The 20,338-nt window shown below is 43.4% G+C and overlaps 1 pseudogene; it reads right to left on the bottom strand.

Moving 5' to 3' along the window:
• Positions 1-2,943: 2,943 nt before the first annotated feature.
• Positions 2,944-6,113, bottom strand: LOC111961431 (neuropeptide FF receptor 1-like; annotated as a pseudogene).
• Between the last annotated feature and the right edge of the window lie 14,225 nt (positions 6,114-20,338).

Raw genomic sequence — 20,338 nt, 5'->3', positions numbered from 1 at the left:
ATATCTCATTTACATAAGTATTCACAACCCTGAGTCAATACATGTTAGAATCATCTTTGACAGCGATTACAGCTGGAACTCTTTATGGGTGTCTTTAAGAGTTTTGCACACATTTTTACATTCTTCAAGCTCTGTCAAGTTTGTTGTTGATCATTGCTAGACAGCCATTTTCAAGTCTTGCCGATTCAAGTTGAAACTGTAACTAGGCCACTCAGAACATTCGATCTCGTCTTGGTCAGCAACTCCAGTGTATATTTGGCCTTGCGTTTTAGGTTATTGTCCTGCTGAAAGGTGAATTTGTCTCCCTGTGTCTGTTGGAAAGCAGACTGAACCAGGTTTCCCTCTAGGATTTTACCTGTGCTTAGCTCTATTCCGTTTCTTTTTATCTAAAGAACTCCTTTGTCCTTGACAATGACAAGCATACCCATACATGATGCAGCCACCACCATGCTTTAAAATATGAAGAGTGGTACTCAGTGATGTGTTGTGTTGGATTTGCCCCAAGCATAACGCTTTGTATACAGGACATAAAGGTCATCTATATATATTTTTACCCATCTACCAATAGGTCCCCTTCTTTGCGAGGCACTGGAAAAAATCCCTGGTCTTTGTGGATGAATCTGTGCTTGAAATTCACTGCTCAACTGAGGGACCTTACAAATAATTGTATGTCTGGGGTACAGAGATGAGGTAGTCATTCCAAAATTAGGTTAAACATGAGTCCATGCAACTTATTATGTGACTTGTAAAAAAAAGTTTTACTCTGGAAGTTATTTAGGCTTGCCATAGCAAAGCGCTTCAATACTTATTGACTCAAGACATTTCCGCTTTTCATTTTGAATTAATTTGTGAACATTTGTAAAAAACATAATTCCACTTTGACATTATGGGGTATTGTGTGTAGGCCAGTGACACAACATCTCAATTGAATCTATTTTATATTCAGACTAACACAACAAAATGTGGAAAAAGTCAAGGGGTGTGAATACTTTCTGAAGGCACTGTAAATACCCTCCCTTAGGTTAGAAAAATACCCTCCCTTAGGTTAGAAAAATACCCTCCCTTAGGTTAGAAACTTGTTGCAGGTTTTAACCCTACCATGTGATGTCACAGAGAAGCAATTTTTTTGTACCTTATTTTTTTAATCACAGATCATAGAAAAACGCTTGCTCGTCGAACATCTCATTCCAAAATCGTGGGCATTAATATAGAGTTGGTCCCTCTTTTGCTGCTATAACAGCCTCTACTCTTCTGAGAAGGCTTTCCACTAGATGTTGAAACGTTGCTGCAGGGACATGCTTCCATTCAGCCACAAGAGCATTAGTGAGGTCGGGCACTGATGTTGGGCGATTAGGCCTGGCTCGCAGTCGGCGTTCCAATTCATCCCAAAGGTGTTCAATGGGGTTGAGGTCACGGCTCTGTGCAGGCCAGTCAATTTCTTCCACACTCGACAAACCATTTCTGTACGGACCTTGCTTTGTGCACGGAGGTATTGTCATTTTGAAACAGGAAAGGGACTTCCCCAAACTGTTGCCACAAAGTTGGAAGCACAGAATCGTGTAGAATGTCATTGTATGTTGTAGCGTTAAGATTTCCCTTCACTGGAATTAAGGGGCCTAGCTGAAACCTTGAAAAACAGCCCCAGACCATTATTCCTCCTCCACCAAACTTTACAGTTGGCACTATGCATTCGGGTAGTTAGTGTTCTCTTGGCATCTGCCAAACGCAGATTCGTCCGTCAGACTGCCAGATGGTGAAGCGTCACTCCAGAGAACGCATTTCCACTGCTCCAGAATCCAATGGCAGCGAGCTTTACACCACACCAGCCAACGCTTGGCATAGCACAGGGTAATCTTAGGCTTGTGTGAGGCTGCTCGGCCATGGAAACACATTTCATGACGCTCCCGACGAACATTTCTTGAGCTGACGTTGCTTCCAGAGGCATTTTTTCTCCCCAATTTCAATCTTGTCTCATCGCTGCAACTCCCCAACTGGCTCAGGAGAGGCAAAGGTCTAGTCATGCGTCCTCTGAAACATGACTCGCCAAACCACACTTCTTAACACCTGCCCACTTAACTAGCTGCACCAATGTGTCAGATGAAACACCGTTCAACTGATGACCAAAGTCAGCCTGCAAGCTCCTGACCCACCACAAGGAGTCACTCAAGCGCGATGAGACAACCCCCCTGCCAAACCCTCCCCTGGGCCAATTGTGCTCCACCCTATGGGACTCCCGGTCACTTTCGGTTGTGACACAGCCTGGGATCGAACCCAGGTCTGTAAAGATGCCTCAAGCACTGCGATGCAGTGCCTTAGACCACTGCGATGCAGTGCCTTAGACCACTGCACCACTCGGGAGGCTTTTTCAGAGGCAGTTTGGAACTCGGTGGTCCCGTTCTGTGAGCTTGTGTGGCCTACCACTTCGTGGCTGAGCCGTTGTTGCTCCTAGACGTTTCCACTTCACTATAACTCATCTTAAGGGTGTCCACATATTTTTGTATATATTGTGTATGTAGACACTAGTTTGGTGCTGAATTTGATGAATATGAGGTTGAAAAGTGGCGTAATTGCCCTTTAAAATTGCAACCATTTCTCTCCATCCCATGACAAGATTGGTAGAATTGCAGTAAATCATTTTTAAAACTGCTAAATTTCTCTCTGCCAACTTGCAAAATTAGTAGAATTGCTTGAAATGTGTAAGAAAATTGCACAATTTTCTCTCCACTGCATGGCAAAATGTTTAAAACTGCAGAAAACCGGCTTTAAAACGGCAAAAGTTTCTCCCTGCCCCATGGCAAAATTTGTAGAATTGCATGAAATGTGTTATAAAATATATWTTTTTTTCTCTACCACATGGTAAAATGTGTAAAATTGCAAATCTCCGATCTCTAGAGGACCACAACAACAACAAAAATCCCACTTGGTGGCCTCTTGTTAGGGGAGCCCCCCCAACCAAATCTTGTTTAGGGCCCCCAAAAGGCTACAGCCAGCCCTGCAGTTCTGGCTTGGTCTGATTTATCTCCAGAGAAACTGCAGATCGCGCTCACAGAAAGAAAACTAAAAATAACTTAACATTTCGGTTAATCGCTCAGCACTATTGCGCTCTTATCTCCAACCTGTCCATTTTCCAACCTCACCATGCATACACACCCCACTGTTGTTGTCCACCCAACTGCCTTTCAAAGCTTCCACACCTGACACATAGCGACCCCCGATGGAAAGAGTCTACCAACATCCTCTGCATGAACACCCCGTATTATTGACACTCTACCGTTACTGTTACTTCCCTCTGCCCAGGAGCCTCTGCAGAGCCTTCCTCCTTCCTCTGCTCCATCTCCAGACACACGCAGCCCATCAGGTCGCTGTCGGTGTAGATGCGGTTCCTCACCCCCAGGGTGGTGAGAAGGTTGGCACTGAGGGCTGTGTTCCGGGGGGCTCTGGCATTGTGTCCCCGCTGAGCCTTGCTCACCGCCTGCTCCTGAGGGACCACGCTGCAACATGATCTAGGGTGACAGGCAGCCTGGAAGCCCTTCTTAAAGTTCTCATTGAAGTAGCCATAGATGATGGGGTTGATGCTGGAGTTGGAGAAGGCCAGCCAGTGGGAGAAAGGGAAGATGTAGCCTGTCAGAAGGTCCAGCTGGTCCCCTTCAGGTCTGGCGTAGTCTGTGAGGAGCATCAGGGTCCAGAGAGGCAGCCAGGACAGCATGAAGAGGAGGGCCACCACGATGAGCATCTTAACCACCTTGACTTTCCTCTGGGAGATGGGGGACTTGACGTCTGGGTGCCCCCTACTGGACAGAACAGCTGTAGAGTAGAGCTTGGCCCCAATGCAGCCATACATTATCATGATGAGAGCCAGGGGCATCAGATAGATGTGTGTGAACAGGACCATGGTGTAAACCTTCCTCATCTCCGGGTCAGGCCAGGTCTCATAGCAGTAGTAGAGAGGGTAGGTATGGTTGTCACTGGATACCATGAAGTGACCCTCCTCTTGCTCCACCATCAGCATCACAGCCGACGGAAGCATGATAACCAACGCAAGAGCCCATACCAGCCCTATAGTTGCCTTAGCAACAAGAAGGGTTAGCTTGGGCTTAAAGGGGTAAACAATACAGCGGAATCTAACAGGAGAGAGAAGAGATAGATGAGAAGTGATTAAGTGATTCATTTGAGCGATTATCTGCCACATAGATTCAACTGTTTATTGTACAACATTAAGTATTTAACATGCATAGATGAGAGCCTCACTATCCCCTTCCAGTTCCCATGTGTAGATACTTTTTGGGGAGGGGACTTACCTGTCCACAGCAATGGCAACCAAGGTGAATACTGATGCACCTACTGATATCCCCTGTACCAGACCACTTAGCTTACACACTGCATTGCTAAAGGGCCAACCTGCAAAACATCAATAGCAACAATAATACTTTATTAGTGAGCTGCCAGACATATCAATAGCCACACTGTGAACAGGTGTTTTTGACATGTTTGGTACATGTGAGTTTGGTATATGGGATTTGGTCAGAATAATGAAGGGGATAACATCTTCAGGAGCACTATATTCATGTTTTAGTACTTTTCTAACCTGCATGAAAGGTACAGAAATAAACTGTTAGACAAGAGTGGATAAAGTGGAGGAAGTCTTTGTACCTGCCCAGCGAAAGAATTTAGCCTTGAAAAGGTCATTACTTTAAGTTATGCCTTCCTGACTGAGTGATTTTGTGGCAATGCATGTTTCACACTTTTGTAAATGTGGGGTTTTCTAAAAGCCCTTTTCCTGCCAAGACTCAACTAATGTCTGTATTGATGTTGTAAAACATGAAGAGATTGTGAAGAACTGTCTACAAATGTTAAGTAATTCATCAGGCTGTCAAATGAAAGACAGCTGTGATCATCATGTTCAGGCCCACTACTATTCTCTCAGTTCTGAGACTTCAGCAAATATCCAAACGTTAATCAGCAATTTCCGCAAGTCCATGTGTAAACAGATAGCTATAAATAATAGTTTTAAAAAAGCAAAAATAACAGGATGGCGATCCAGCTCGTGGTTTGTGAGATGTGTGAAGTACTGTGATTCAGTACTGTGAGAATGAATTGAACTGATCTAAACCATTGCAAAGCTGGCTGTGCTGGTGTGTGTGCAACCACATAGACACATAGACCCGTGCTGAAACTGAATCATACATTACATGTGAATGAACATAATTATGCTTCTTTCAAGCCACGAGTTGTTTTTCCTAATAATTGTCATTATCGATAGCTAAAGGCAACTGGCCAATCTGTTATAAAAATAACTGTCTCTCGCTAAAGGTTGCATCATTATTTTCATCAAGGCCAAACGTAATCAATTCAAAGCATCATGTATTTATTAATTTATGGAATCATTATAACAGTAGGGTAAAACTAACTCAGTGGCCTTGTGGTTAGAGTGTCCGCTCTGAGATTTGAAGTGGGGGGGGGTTCGAACCCCAGTTGAGTCATACCAAAGACTCTAAAAATGGGAGGACCCAATGCCTCTCTGCTTTACACTCAGCATTAATGAGATGGATTACGGGTAAGGCCCCTGCGATAGACTAGCCTCCTGTCCAATGGATGTACTTGTACATCAAGCTGCCTCACACTACAGAAACAGGAGATTGGCCATTCTTCTATAGCAGTAGGGTATTACCTGTGATGAGGTTGTCCACCAGCGTGGTGGGGATGCAGAAGATGCCCACCAGCAGGTCACTGATAGCCAGATTGAAGATGAAGAGGTTGGTGACCGTCCGCATGTGACGGTTCCTCACAACAATGAGGCACACCAGGCCATTACCCACCATGCACAGCAGGAAGATGAACAGGTAGGCCAGGGTGTAGCTGGCTGCTATTGCCAGGGAGTGTTGGTAGTAAGGCGAGAGCTTGACGCTAGAGACGGTGCAGCTGGAGTTGGTGTTGGTGCAGTTGGTGACGTTGGCGAGGTTTGTGGATAGCAAGAGGTCAGAGGTCATGTAAAGAGTAGTGGTCAGTTGAAGTTCCCATGTGTCCTCCATCTTGAACTTCTCTTCTTAGACCAGGAGGAAAGTATCAGGCATAGGCAAAAAAAAAWAATATATATACAGTATATATTTATCACATGGGAGTATTTGGTGTCTTAAAAAAAAGTGTAATCACATTATCAGTCTTTTGTCACTTTGGTAAATTCAATTAATTTATTGACTAGTAGATCGATATGGTTGTCCAGTTGATCCAGTGAGAATGCACTGCAGTGTATAGTTGTTTAGGACAATCCACTGTAGGACCTCAGGGTAATGTACAGTATACAGCAGTGGAGGCTGCCGAGGGGAGGACGGCTCACAATAATGGCTAGAACTGAGCGAATGGAATGGCATCAAACACATGGAAACCATGGAAACCATGTGTTTAATACCGTTCTACTGAATCCTCTCCACCATTAACACATGCATGTCCTCCCTAATTAAGGTGCCACGAACCTCCTGTGGTGTACAGTATTGTAGCAAATACAGGGGGTAGCCTCGACCGGGACTCAAACCTCAGTCCAGTGACTGTCAAAACCAACACCTTAACCGTTACGGCAAGAGGTCCACACCTCTTTACGAGGTCACTAGATGTTGGGTTAAGGTCGCTACATTACCTCCTTCCTTCAGGAGAGCGTGTCCCCACACTTTTCTATACCAAGTCCCTCACATGTACACAGTTCTCCGATGGTCTCACAGGCGCATTCCCACTTCTGACACCAATGTAGCCCCGACCGGGACTCAAACCCGGGTTATGCGACTGTCAAGCCAACACCTTAACTGTTATCCCAAGTGGGCCGGACCTCATGACGATGTCACAAGGTGTTGGGTTAAGGTCTTTACAGTATTTTTTTAGTAATCGGCCACAAGTTGGTCTGTTTGTCAGCTGTCTCCATCAAGCACAATGCTATGCATAACAAGCCTCAATGAATTACGCAATTAGGTGAAAGCAATGTTGTTGTAATTATAGCGAGACGGTGAATGTCGATTAAGGAATATGAGAACTTCTCTATGACAACCATTCATCTTGGATGGCACAACACCCATTCTACTTTACTGAATGCATTCTGTTTTTCAAAGGGGATGAGAGATGTGTTTGTGAAAGTCATTGGCATTATGATATGTCAACAACGATGTTTTACATAATAATTCAACAAGTCAGTTGGCTCTGATATCTCTGATTGCATCGCATTCATTCATTACACATGAACAATTATCTATTTAAATATAATATTATGTTTATGATATGCTTATCAAGTGAATAAAACTGTATAAACATACACAACCAATCATTAAATGKTTTTTAGATGTCAAAATGAAGCTATCATTCAAAACCAAAAGCATTTCATTCAAACAATAAACAATAAAAGAATGTATAAACAATAAAATAATGTAACTATTTCTTACATTTCAATAAAACATTTAAAATAAAGTGATACAATAGCCTATAAATATTTGGTGTTATTTCTCAACACATTAGTGAAGTGTTCACATAGATATGTTGACATAGGAGTAAATCTCATTTTCACAACAGGTACATTTCAATGGATCCGAATTTTTAAATGGAATGGGATTTGTTTTTGTTTTTTACGAGAATTTTACTTTTTATTATTTAATTCACCTTACATTTTCCGAAATAAAGTGAAAGCGCCTACCTTATCAAGATAATTCCGTTGACAAAGAAAGCCCTATACTAGACTTAAAATAGTAAGAAAAGCCGTTGGTGATTTATAGAATAAAGACCATATCTTAATAAGTGCCTTTTCAAAGACGTCCACCCGTGCAGTAACAGAAGAAAAAATAACCAAATCGTAAATACTCTGCACACTAAATTAAGAAATAGATACAGAGAGAACGACTAAACTTTTCCCCACTAAAACACTTTCATATGCATTTTAAGCTCTTTTGCTTGTTTGTCTCATCCTCACAACCGTCTATGCGTCGGGCGAATGAGGAGGCGTACACGGTGCACGTGAACGGCTTTTATAGCTACAGCGCAGTCGTGCGTGCGCCACAGTTGGAGATGTTCTAGAGACCTCAGGCTACTCATCATCAGTTTTCGCAGAAAAGCAATGATCTCGAGTATTCCTTTACTTGGCAATTCCAATAAATTCCAATAATGAAATCACCCTACCATGTCGGAATACTATATATTGGTCTGAAGTCAGCGAAATGAATTAATTGTGTTAGGCCTACGGGGTTACTCAGTTGTCGGCGTCAAGTGTTGTCACAAGTCAACAGTGTTGTCACAAGTCAACAGTGTTGTCACAAGTCAACACTGTTGTCACAAGTCAACACTGTTGTCACAAGTCAACAGTGATACACTCATGTTTTAGCTTCCCCATGACCCTAGTCATTACACTGCTACTTGTGGTTGCACTTGTCATATCAGCTCATATCATGAACTCACTGCCTATATCCATATATCTCGAACAAACATCTGCACTGTAGGCATCCTGCATAAAGGGACAGTACATCGTGTAAATGGAATAACTGCATGATGAAAGTTGTTCAAATACATATAGGCTTTAGTTTCAAAATGAGAGAAAAAGTTGACGAGCTGTGGTATACCATAATTACCAATCCCATCAGAAGTCAGTGAATGAGACATCATTTAGCTTGGAAAACATGTTACCAAATGTCCCCAGGGTACAAGCAGAGAGAGCAACATCAATACGGTATCAAACAATCTGTGTCTATATCCTTACAAAACAATTGTGTTGAGCCCCAGTACTATTCATCTGAGAGCCAATCATTTACAGGACCTGGGGAAACCATAAAAATACATAAACCGTATTTCAAAGCGTGAGCTGGCAGGGGTGCAAAGTGCTGTAGCTCAAATACAACATAATTATGCAAATAAGTGATGTGAAAGTACAAGTGATACATTTCATGCTCCTAGGGGAGCATTTGACATTCCTCATTTATAGCCCAGTCTACTGTACATCTCAGCCATTCAGMTGTTGAAAATAGCTTTTTTCATGTCCAGGACCAGTGGAGCAGGTAGCAGTATTTTGGACCTCATTCCAACTAAGGGCAACCACAATGTCCTCACTCCCTATCACCATTGGAATGCTTTCACATTGATTTCACGATAGAATTAACTAATCAAATATTTGTCATTGGTATTGACACAGCAACAGCTGAAAGCAACTAATTCCTGTCTTGAAATCTCTTTTCCAAATAAACCTATAATTCTAAGAACAGCTGAAAGTCAAGGTTCCCTGTTCACTGTTGTTGCCTTGAAACCTCTTTTATCCAGCAAAACACTGACCAGACAATGAATTAGGCAGGTTGGAATAATGTGAAAGCAATGTGAAAGCATTCCAATGGTGAGAGGACATTGCAGTTGTCCTTGGTAGGAAGGACAACCACAATGTCCTCAGTCCCCATCACCATTAGGTCTGTGTCTTCTGGCATCCAGTACTTTCCAGTAGTTTACTTATACAGTTTAAGAACTGCAGAACACTGTACAATTCTATGTTCTTGCATCATCAATGTATCAATTCACATCAAGTTAGGTTGGAAGGTAAAGCAAAAGAACATACCAGTATGGATGGGACTGTAAAAGCGACATCATCATCCTCCATCAGCAAGCTTCAATACAGTAGGGCAAAGTGGAGAGTCACTCTGATGTACTACCATGGTGTAGTGCACTATGCATTGCTGACAAACTTGGGTTGTATAAAGTATAAGAGTATAGTCCCGGATTTCATTGATAGGCTTATGATTTTGTCATACATACAATCAGTGCAAATGGAGACGTTGCACTATCTGACATGAGGAAATGTAGTTGGCTCATGACTGGATGGTTAATATCATGACTGGATGGTTAATATTGTGACTGAATGGTTAATATCATGACTGGATGGTTAATATCGTGACTGAATGGCTAATATCAAGACTGAATGGTTAATATCATGACTGGATGGTTAATAAAGAAACCTCAGACAAGAGTTTGTCTGTGCTGTAGGGTAAGCATATCAGCTTGTCGTGTTAACTTATCATCCAAACAAACCTAAACAAAATATCTTATAGATTTAGGCTCCTCAATAACTCAAAAGTTTTATTGATGTTCAATATTCACATAGAAATGATTCAAAAGCACAGTGCTCTGTACATTTGTTTTGACAATTTGATAATCTGTACATTAGATGTAATTTCTCCCTTCATTATGACTAGGATTTGCATTAGGTTGGCATGAGACTGCCCTCCTGTGGTCACATGTGCAACCTTCAGCATGCCCAGCGGCCTGTATTTTTCAGCTGCTTGTCAAAATGAAAGCAAGATCAAATCCATCTAAAATTAAACCAGTATCACAAGCATTGAAATCATCAATTCAAAGAGCTAAACTGCCAGTACTTACAGCAAATGAATATGTACATAAAGTATTTGACTCTCTATTTATTAGATAATTCTATCCAGAGAAAGAGTTAGAAACACAACCCAGGTGTACGAGCAGATGTTCAGCCTGTTAACGTGAACAGCTTCTGTTTCTACCAGTCAGTCAGCCAAGTCCTGTCTGAACAGCTGCTCTCTGACTCCTTGCAGCTCTGCAGTGTAGCATGCTACAGTATCCTCATCTTCATCCTAACTCCTCTCACCTGGGAATTCACAAAGAAAATACTCACAAAATATGAAATGAAGCTGTGAAGAACGCATAGGTGTATTGTCCATAAAGTGTGGTACTCTGAGTCTACAGGCTGCATGCGTTACACCAGGGAGATATCTTACAGCCAGGGGGTGGCTTTGTGTGTGTAAACATGTATTTTGCGGCTATTATCCCATGTGTGACTCACATCTTTGTATTCTTTCTCAGTGATGGTGCCATTGATTGTGCAGGCCTCTCTTCCCTCTGTATAGAGGAGGATCGATGTGAAAGCACATTGTCAAAGGGTTAATTTCAAGGTAAGGACACTCAGACTTAAAAACAAATCTACAGAGTCGCAAACAAACAGTGAGAGAAACGAATTGCCTTCTTTCACCTGTCCTGTGTGTGTGTCCTTTGGTCTGGAGGCTGGTTGGGTGTGGTCGGGAGGCAGGGGGTTGAGCCCTAGGCCAGGCGCACTGAGTCTTTGCCGGATGAGTCGTAGTTCTTCAGTCCAGGGGGGCTGGCTGGGGTCTGAGCTAAAAGCTGATGGGTCAGTGGTGGAGGATGTACCAGGGTCTTCAGGTGAAGGGCAGAGGCCAGGGATGGAGGTGGGTGGCACACCAAGCAGATAGCCCATGGCACTCACAATGGCATGGATGAGCTCCGGACTGCTGGGGCAGGGTCTGGAGCGGGGGGACAGGGAAGAGGACACTGACTCCTGAGGGACCTTCTGTGTTGTAGGGGGGGATTTGATGTGCTGAGAGTCTGTCCCTGGTACTTTAGCTACAGTATGGAGAGAACAGAGAACAGAAAGATAGATAAGCAGCTATTCAAAATGAACACATACACACTCACTTCTACCCATGTCTCCACCCATCACACACCAGATTTTGTAGAATGACTATTATTACATAGCAACAAAAGTATACTCTTTCACGTACTGAATCCATATTAACTTACATTTAGTCTGAGCTGAGGGTGAGTGTGTGCCTTTGATATTTTTGGAGTATGACTGGGGGCCATTTCTCGCAGGTGGAGGATTCTGGCAGGGTGAGGGTACATTTGGCCAACTCTTGTGACTGGTAGAGGGTTTTTGAGTTGGTGCCCATGGTATTTTGACTTTAGTTCTAAAGTCCTCCTGTCCTGTAGTAGTTTTGTCTTTCTTTCTAAAGCATTCTTTAGGATGATCCTCCCGGCTTGGCTGTGGAATTGGGCCCCGTGCTGGGTGAGGGTGTCTCGGTGAGGGTGGACACCTTTCCCTCTCCCATCTCTCCCTCTCTCTCTCCCATCTCTTCCTGTCCCTCTCTCTCTCCCTGTCCYTCTCTCTCTCCCTGTCCCTCTCTCTCTCCCTGTCCCTCTCTCTCTCTCTGTCCCTCTTTCCCTCCCATGGTAGTTTGGCAGAATATGAGGCTTTACTCAGAGAACTCCTGGTCTGAGATGGACAGTCATGGGGGATTGCCAGGCACCTAGAAGTGGGGGTAGTTGTTAGATTCCCCTCACTTCCACGGAAAGGAGTACCAGTACCCCTATAGTTCGGTGAAATCCCTGTTGATTTGCTCTTGGGGGAGTAGCTCTTTGGCCTGGGTGTGTCTGGTTTCTGGAAACCTTGACTAATTTTTAGCTCTAAACTCCTGCCCAGAATTGAGGTTGAGGCTGCAGGTCTCCCTTCTGGGTTGTTGCTGGAGGTGGGCTGCATAGATGGGCTCTGATCCTGGATCGGATCTCGGAYCCTCGGATCCTGGGTGAATCTGTGAAGAACTCTAGTCTGAGGCTTCTTGGGGGAGCGGGTCTTGGGAGAGGGGGTTTTGAGTGAGTGTGTCTTGGGGGAGGTGGTCTTGGATGAGGGAGTCTTGGTGGAGCGGGTCTTAGGGGAGGAGGTCTTGGATGAAGGGGTCTTAAACAGCCTATGTGTGTCAGTCGGCACCCCATTCAATTCGCTGGAGGGTTTAGSCACCACAGGCCTCTGCTGATAAAGGCCTGTAAATACCTGCTTCAATCTTCTAAGGCTAGGAAGGGGAGGTCTCTCTTTCCTCCCACTCTCCTCCTTTGGTTTTGGCACACAATCAGTGTTTGCAGAACCTTTAGTTTTAAGACTAGGGTCACAAGGAGAAGTCTTGATGGTTGGCCGGCTCCCTCCAGCACTTTCTTTTGTAGTTTTTGTGGATAGAACATGTTGTGACACTAAAGAGTCTGCCTTACTACTAACAACACTCTGAGGTTTTGATGGTTTCTTGAAATTACMCTCAGTTTTGTCTGTTTGCTTGTCTGACAAAGAAGGTGAAGGTGTTAATTTAGGTGAATCAGAGGTCTTGGTTTTAGGACTTTTCTTAGGACTTGTCTTATCTTGAGACTTGTGCTTCTGATGTGCTGTAGTTGATTGAGGAGATGACTTCTCGGGGCTTTTAAGTGGACTGCTTTTGAGCTGTGGTACATCATAAGGGTAGGAAAAGATGGAGGTGAGTGTTAGCTTACTGCCTGGGATGGGGGTCCCACGGTCTAGCTCAGTTGAAGAAACATCAGGTGAGGCCGATGATTTCATTGGTTTTCGTAGTCGTGGGTCAGCTTGTGGAATCTTAGATTCTTTCAGAGTGGGACTGGCATGTGATGATATGGAAGTCTTAACTCTGGCAGGAGAACATTTCTCAGTCGTTTCCTTTGGTGTTGAAGTCTTCTTCATTTCACTGCTCCTTCTCATCTCAGAATCATCTTTCTTCGCTGTATCTCCTTTAATATTGAACATGTCTGGGTATGGAGTGTTGTCCGCTTGGCATCTAGCTTTAGGGCTGTTTACTGAGTCTTCAGGGTTGTAACTGGTTACTGTCCCTTTAGCTATTGGTGGACAGCTCTCCAGCCCACAACATGTAGTCCTACTTCCTGAGATGTTACTCCTGGTGTGGAACGATGACTCCCTGTGAAAGGTTCCATGTTGTGGGGTGCAAGGGGCACTGGAGGTGAATAACGTGGTGCGTACTGGGGTGCTTGGGGCACTGGAAGATGTCACCTGACTTTGTACTGGGGTGCTTGGGGCACTGGAAGATGTCACCTGACTTTGTACTGGGGTGCTTGGGGCAACTGGAAGATGTCACCTGAACTTTGTTACTGGGGTGCCAGGGGCACTGGAAGATGTCACCTGACTTCGTAATGGGGTGCCAGGGGCACTGGAAGATGTCACCTGACTTCGTAATGGGGTGCTAGGGGCACTGGAGGTGAAAGAGTGGGGGTAGAGTGGCGTGCTAGGACAACTAGAAGGCGTACTGAGAGAGAAGGAAGGGGAAAATATTGGGATGTTGGGAGATGTGTTAGAAAGAGGAGCAGGGTGGGGAGGAGTGCTGGTAGCTGTGGGAGAGAGGAAGGGGGAGTGGGTATAGAGTGGGCTGAGCATGACACTGCCATCAGATGCTGGGGAGTCCGAGGCACTGCTGTCTAGCTGTCGGCGCCATGACCGGCGGTCCCATCTCCTCACCTGGCTGGGGGGTAGGCAACCTGACCAAAAGAAAACAATGCACCAAAATCAATGGCAAACTGTCAACATCCTCTAACTGCTCTATCGGGGCCCCTCATGGATACTTTTGGGGCCCACTTTTATCCAGTTTATAGCTACATAAATGACCTGCCCTCTGGATGTCCCGAGATCAAAATGCAGATGTATGCAGATCAGTGGTGCACGGGTCAGCTGTTTGTTCACCCACACCTGTCCGCAATTGCTAATAACCCATCCCCAACCGCCCAACTATATGTGATAAAGTGAAAATCTGAGGCCCTCACCCGACCCTAACCCGCAAATATAGAACATGTGCCATAGGCTACAGTCAAAGACCGCAGAATGATTTTTTGACAGGGGGTGCAGGATTATTTTGCCTGATTTAGATACGTTTCTGCTTATAATTTCCGACATTTTGGTAGGCTATTTGTTAGTTAACTTGTCTATAATTAGATACATGCAGCTTCTCTTCTGTCATTATACTGTATGTTGCCCTTGAAGACTGAATAAACCTTTGTTCACCAGAATAATGTCATAGATCGATAGAATGAATGCTTCAATCTAGTTGACAGTTCTCTCTGTCAAAGATTTATCTCTGTGAAAAAGATTTTCTGTGCAAAATGTCCAAATAACATCTGTTACACTGTGAAAACGTAAGCTGTGAAAACCACCCAACGTGTTTCTGATTAGATTTCAGTTCGGCTTAGATGCATATTTTATGTGTTTGAAATAAGATCAGCTTTTATTATTCCTTTTTGATAAAGAAAGCCTCAGATACTACAGATGGTATCTAACTGAGCATTGCATTGTTTCAAGATGCAGAAAGAAATCAGATTTCTTCACTCCTGTTCCCAAGTCCACATTAGCAAGCTAGCCAAAGTTAGCCAGTTAGCTTGGATGCTTGAATGCAGTTGTGCTTCATTTGTAAATGATGTCTGTGTTGGAGTGTATCCGTACATWAAAAAAAACAAGAAAATCGTGCCGTCTGGTTTGCTTAATATAAGGAATTTGAAATGATTCATWCTTTTACTTTGATTTTTGATACTTAAGTATAAAATACTTTTAGACTTTTACTCAAGTAGTATTTTACTGGGTGACTTTCACTTTTACTGAAGACATTTTCTGTTAAGATTAAGGTTAATTTTCTGTTACTTTTACTCAAGTATGACAATTGGGTACTTTTCCACCACAGCGTGCTAGCTACTTCCAGACACAAATGAGACCTGAACATTTTACTCGCCCTAGCAGAGCTGGTTAGGCTGTTTTCATGTGATGGTGACTGTCACTTTGCTGCTGGAAACAATTTAATGACGTTTTTTGCCGACATTTACTGACACCAGTCATATTCAACAGGTGTTGCCTTTTCGTAAATTCATCAGTTATTCTGCACTCTAGCACCCTCAGACGAGAGTGATCTGAAATCAGAGTAGATAGCCAGAGTGAATTTACGAACGCACCCTTCATCAGGAACAGTGAGACCCATCAACCTGAGATAAGTGTAAAGGGACAGAGGATTGAGGTGGTTTCACATTTTAAATACTTAGCAATAATTATTGACTCTAACCTGTCCTTCAAAAAATAATATATAAAGTATAATGAACAGTCAAAAGCAGCCTGGTCATTTCAAATTGATCAGAAACCAAATGTCAACAAATGCTGCTAAGCTGTACATGCACTCAATGATTTTGTCCCATCTCTCATAAACCCGTACTGTGTATCACAGCAATGAAACCACTGCAAAAGCTCTATAAAAAAACTCTGAAAGTGCTGCACTAAAAACCAAACACCTATCACCAATGCAATATTATTAAGAAATACAACCTACTGAGCTTTGACAGCTTCTTATGCCGACACCTCTCTGCTGTTTAAGAACACTCATGACCTTTATCTTTATGCTATTTGCCTCATGACTCCTGCATGCTTTGTTGACTATGAACTTGCTTGCTTACCCAACCGTGGGGCAGTCTATGTTTGTTCCCACACTCAGGACTCTGACTCTCTATTGGTTACACGGACTCTTGGCCTCCGATCCTATTCTAACCACCTCTCGTCACCTTTGTATTCATGTTACCTGATGAAATTGCTGTATAATATGATCTTGTTGCCATCTAATGCACATTCAAATGTTATAAATCAACACTGCAGAGCTCTCCCTGTCCTCTGCCGTGCCCTGATTGTATTACTGCTGATTATATCTGGAAATGTGCATGTACACCCTGGCCCATCTACTGTTGCTAGCCCATATTCTGATTTGTGCTCTGATACCTGCTTCACTGATTTCTGCTCCTGTAAAAGCCTGGATTTTCTGCACATTAACACTGGAAGCTTATTACCTAAAATTGATCAATTGAAAGTGTAGGTTCACAGCTCTAATCCAGATGTGTTGGTCATTACTGAGACGTGGTTAAGAAAGAGTGTTTTGAACACTGATGTTAACCTTTCTGGTTATAACCTTTATCGGCAAGACAGATCTTCCAAAGGTGGTGGAGTGGCAATCTTTACCAAGGAACACCTTCAGTGCTCGGTTGTCTCCACCAAGTCTGTTCCCAAACAATTTGATTTGCTGGTTTTACACATTCAACTTTCAAATACGTCTTTGTTGAATGTGTCTGGGTGTTATCGGCCACCATCAGCACCGGCCTGTACTCTAAATGACCTAAGCGCTCTCCTGGCCCCTTACACTAAGTCTGAATTTGTCCTGCTAGGTGACCTAAACTGGGACATGCTTAAACCACCTGACCAAGTCCTAAAGCAATGGGACTCCCTAAATGTTCCTCAGATTATTACCAATCCCACAAGGTATGACTCCAAACACCCAGAAAAGGCTACTCTCCTTGATGTTATCCTTACAAATAATCCTGATAGGTATCAATCTTGTGTTTTCTGTAATGACCTTAGTGATCACTGTTTTACAGCCTGTGTTCGTAATGACTGCTCAGTGAAACGACCTGTCCTGACTTGTGACAGACGCTTGCTAAAAAACTTTAATGAGCAAGCCTTCCTTCATGATCTGGCCTCTGTAAATTGGTATAGAATCAGCTTGATCACCTCTGTCGAAGACGCTTTGACCTTTTTTATATTTTCAGAGGTATCGTTAAAAAATACGCGCCCATAAAGAAAAGGATAATTAAAAACAGGTTCAGCCCCTGGTTGACCATGATCTGGCAGAGTTACTCCACCTCAAGAACTACATTTGGCAAATCGCCCGACACGCATACTCAGGGTGACTGGCTCTCGTCCAGACAAATTAGAAATAAGTGCACTCAGGCTATCCGGAAGGCCAAAGTTAGTTACTTAAGGAGCAGTTCTCTCTCTGTGGGTCTAACCACAAGAATTTCTGGAAAATGGTAAAAGACCATGTTTTGCCCGTCCAACATTTCCTCATCTCCCACCCCTTCTAATGTGACTATCCCCTATGCTCCTCCCTCTTTTTCCCCTGCTACAAAGTTTCTCCCTGCAGGCGGTCAMTGAGTCYGAGGTGCTAAAGGAGCTCCTTAAACTTGACCCCCAAAAAACATCTGGKTCAGATGGTTTAGACCCTTTCTTCTTTAAGGTTGCTGCACCTATCACCGCCAAGCCCATCGCTGACCTTTTTAACCTGTCTCCTCTCTATGGGGAGATTCCCATTGCTTGGAAGGCAGCCACGGCCAAGCTGATCCTGTTATAGGCCAATTTCTATTTTGCCCTGTTTATCAAAAGTGTTGGAAAAACGTGTCAATAATCAAATGACTGACTGTGRTTTCCACTCAGGTTATGGATGTGTCACTGCAACTTTAAAGGTCCTAAATGATGTCACCATTGCCCTTGATTCTAAGCAATGTTGTGCTGCTATTTTTATTGACTTGGCCAAAGCTTTTGATACAGTATACCAAGGCTGCCCAACACTCTTCCTGGAGATCTACTGTCCTGTAGCTTTTCAGTCCAACCCCAATTTAGCATATCTGATTCAGCTAGTTAAGGTCCTGTTGAGCAGCTAATTAGTCGAATCAGGTGTGTTAAATTAGGGTTGGACTGAAAACCCACAGGATGGTAGATCTCCAAGAAGAGGGTTAGGMAGCCCTGCGGTAGACCATTCCATTCTTGTGGGCCGGCTAAGGAGTATTGGTGTCTCTGAGGGGTCTTTGGCCTGGTTTGCTAACTACCTCCCTCAAAAAGTACAGTGTATAAAGTCAGAATATCTGCTGACTCAGCCATTGCCTGTCACCAAGGGAGTACCCCAAGGCTAAATCCTAGGCCCCATGAATTTCTCAATTTACATCAACAACATAGCTCAAGCAGTAGGAAGCTCTCTCATCCATTTATATGCAGATGAGACAGTCTTATACTCAGCTGGCCCCTCCCCGGATTTTGTCTTAAACGCTCTACAACAAAGCTTTCTTAGTGTCCAACAAACTTTCTCTGCCCTTAACCTTGTTCTGAACACCTCCAAAACAAAAGTAATGTGGTTTGGTAAGAAGAATGCCCCTCTCCCCACCGGTGTGATTACTACCTCTGAGGGTTTAAAACTTGAGGTAGTCAMCTCATACAAGTACTTGGGAGTACGGCTAGACGGTACACTGTCCTTCTCTCAGCACATATCAAAGCTGCAGGCTAGGGTTAAATCTAGACTTGGTTTCCTCTATTGTAATCACTCCTCTTTCACCACAGCTGCCAAACTAACCCTGATTCAGATGACCATCCTACCCATGCTAGATTACGGAGACGTAATTTATAGATCAGCTGGTATGGGTGCTCTCGAGCGGCTAGATGTTCTTTACCATTCGGCCATCAGATATGCCACCAATGCTCCTTATAGGACACATCACTGCACTCTATACTCCTCTGTAAACTGGACATCTTTGTATACACATCGYAAGACCCACTGATTGATGCTTATTTATAAAATCCTCTTAGGCCTCACTACCCCCTATCTGAGATATCTACTGCAGCCCTCATCCTCCACATACAACACCCGTTCTGCCAGTCACATTCTGTTAATAGTCCCCAAATCACACACATCCCTGGGTCGCTCCTTATTTCAGTTCGCTGCAGCTAACGAGCTGGAATGAGCTGCAAAAAACACTCAAACTGGACCGTTTTAACAACATCTCTTCATTCAAAGCCTAAATCATGGACTCTCAGTGACAGTTGTGGCTGCTTCGCGTGATGTATCTACCTTCTTGCCTTTTGTGCTGTTGTCTGTGCCCAATAATGTTTGTACCATGTTTTGTGCTGCTACCACATTGTGCTGCTGCCATGCTATGTTGCTACCATGTTGTTGTCATGTTGTGTTGCTACCATGCGGTGTTTTCATGTGTTTCTGCCATGATATGTTGTTGTCTTAGGTCTCTCTTTATGTCGTGTTATGGTGTCTCTCTTGTCGCGATGTGTTTTGTCCTATATTTATTTTTGTTCRAAWTTTTTTTATCCCAGGCCCTGTCCCCGCAGGAGGCCTTTTGCCTTCTGGTAGGTCGTTATTGTAAATAAGAATTTGTTCTTAACTGACTTGCCAAGTTAAAATAAAGGTTAAATAAAATAAAACATTTAAAAACTTTCCCCAACACCTCTTAAGCAGTTTGTTACATATTGCAAAGACAATACCAGGACAACAAGAGCTTCAACCAGAGAGGACTGCTCAAGTCAGTTTAGGTCCACCAAATTTGGTCAGACAACTTTTCCAGTCAGAGCGTCTGGATTAAGGAACACCCTGCCAACCAGTGTGAGAGTGCTGCACGTTTGCTAGGCAAACCAGTCATGTGAACAATAAGACATTCAGATACTGATGTCAAACACAGTGGGACCGAGGGTCAACTCTGATGTAATATTATCATTATATTGTCTATTGTTGTATATTTTGACATTATTTTAAATAAATATTTTAATATGATGTTATATTTTAGCATTGTGTTGATGTATTAATGTTCATTGTTTTCTGCCAGGGGACTACAGATGTAAATTTGCTATCTAGCTAAATCTGTTGCAATGGCATGTTGTACATGGTCCCTGACAAATAAACAAATAAATAAATAAAAACCTTTCTCTGACGGCGGACTCCTTCTCCTCTTTCCTCCCTGGTAGGGTTTACAGACAGACCTCCCCTCCCCAGCACCCAGAGGGGCGGTGTGTCTCGCCTGGACACCAGAGGGGCCTAGTAACAAATGATAGGGCAGGGAACAAGTAATTACAATCATTAGTAGAGTAAGCTTGCAAAAAAGGCAATCACAGACAGAAGAGAAAAGACTGAGTTCCCATTGACATAGCATAAAAAGGACT

Source organism: Salvelinus sp. IW2-2015, linkage group LG4q.1:29 (assembly GCF_002910315.2).
Source record: "Salvelinus sp. IW2-2015 linkage group LG4q.1:29, ASM291031v2, whole genome shotgun sequence".
NCBI classification, from domain to species: Eukaryota; Metazoa; Chordata; class Actinopteri; order Salmoniformes; family Salmonidae; genus Salvelinus; species Salvelinus sp. IW2-2015.
The sequence above is the reverse complement of the archived record's forward strand: the minus strand, read 5'-3'. Positions and strand labels throughout refer to the sequence as shown.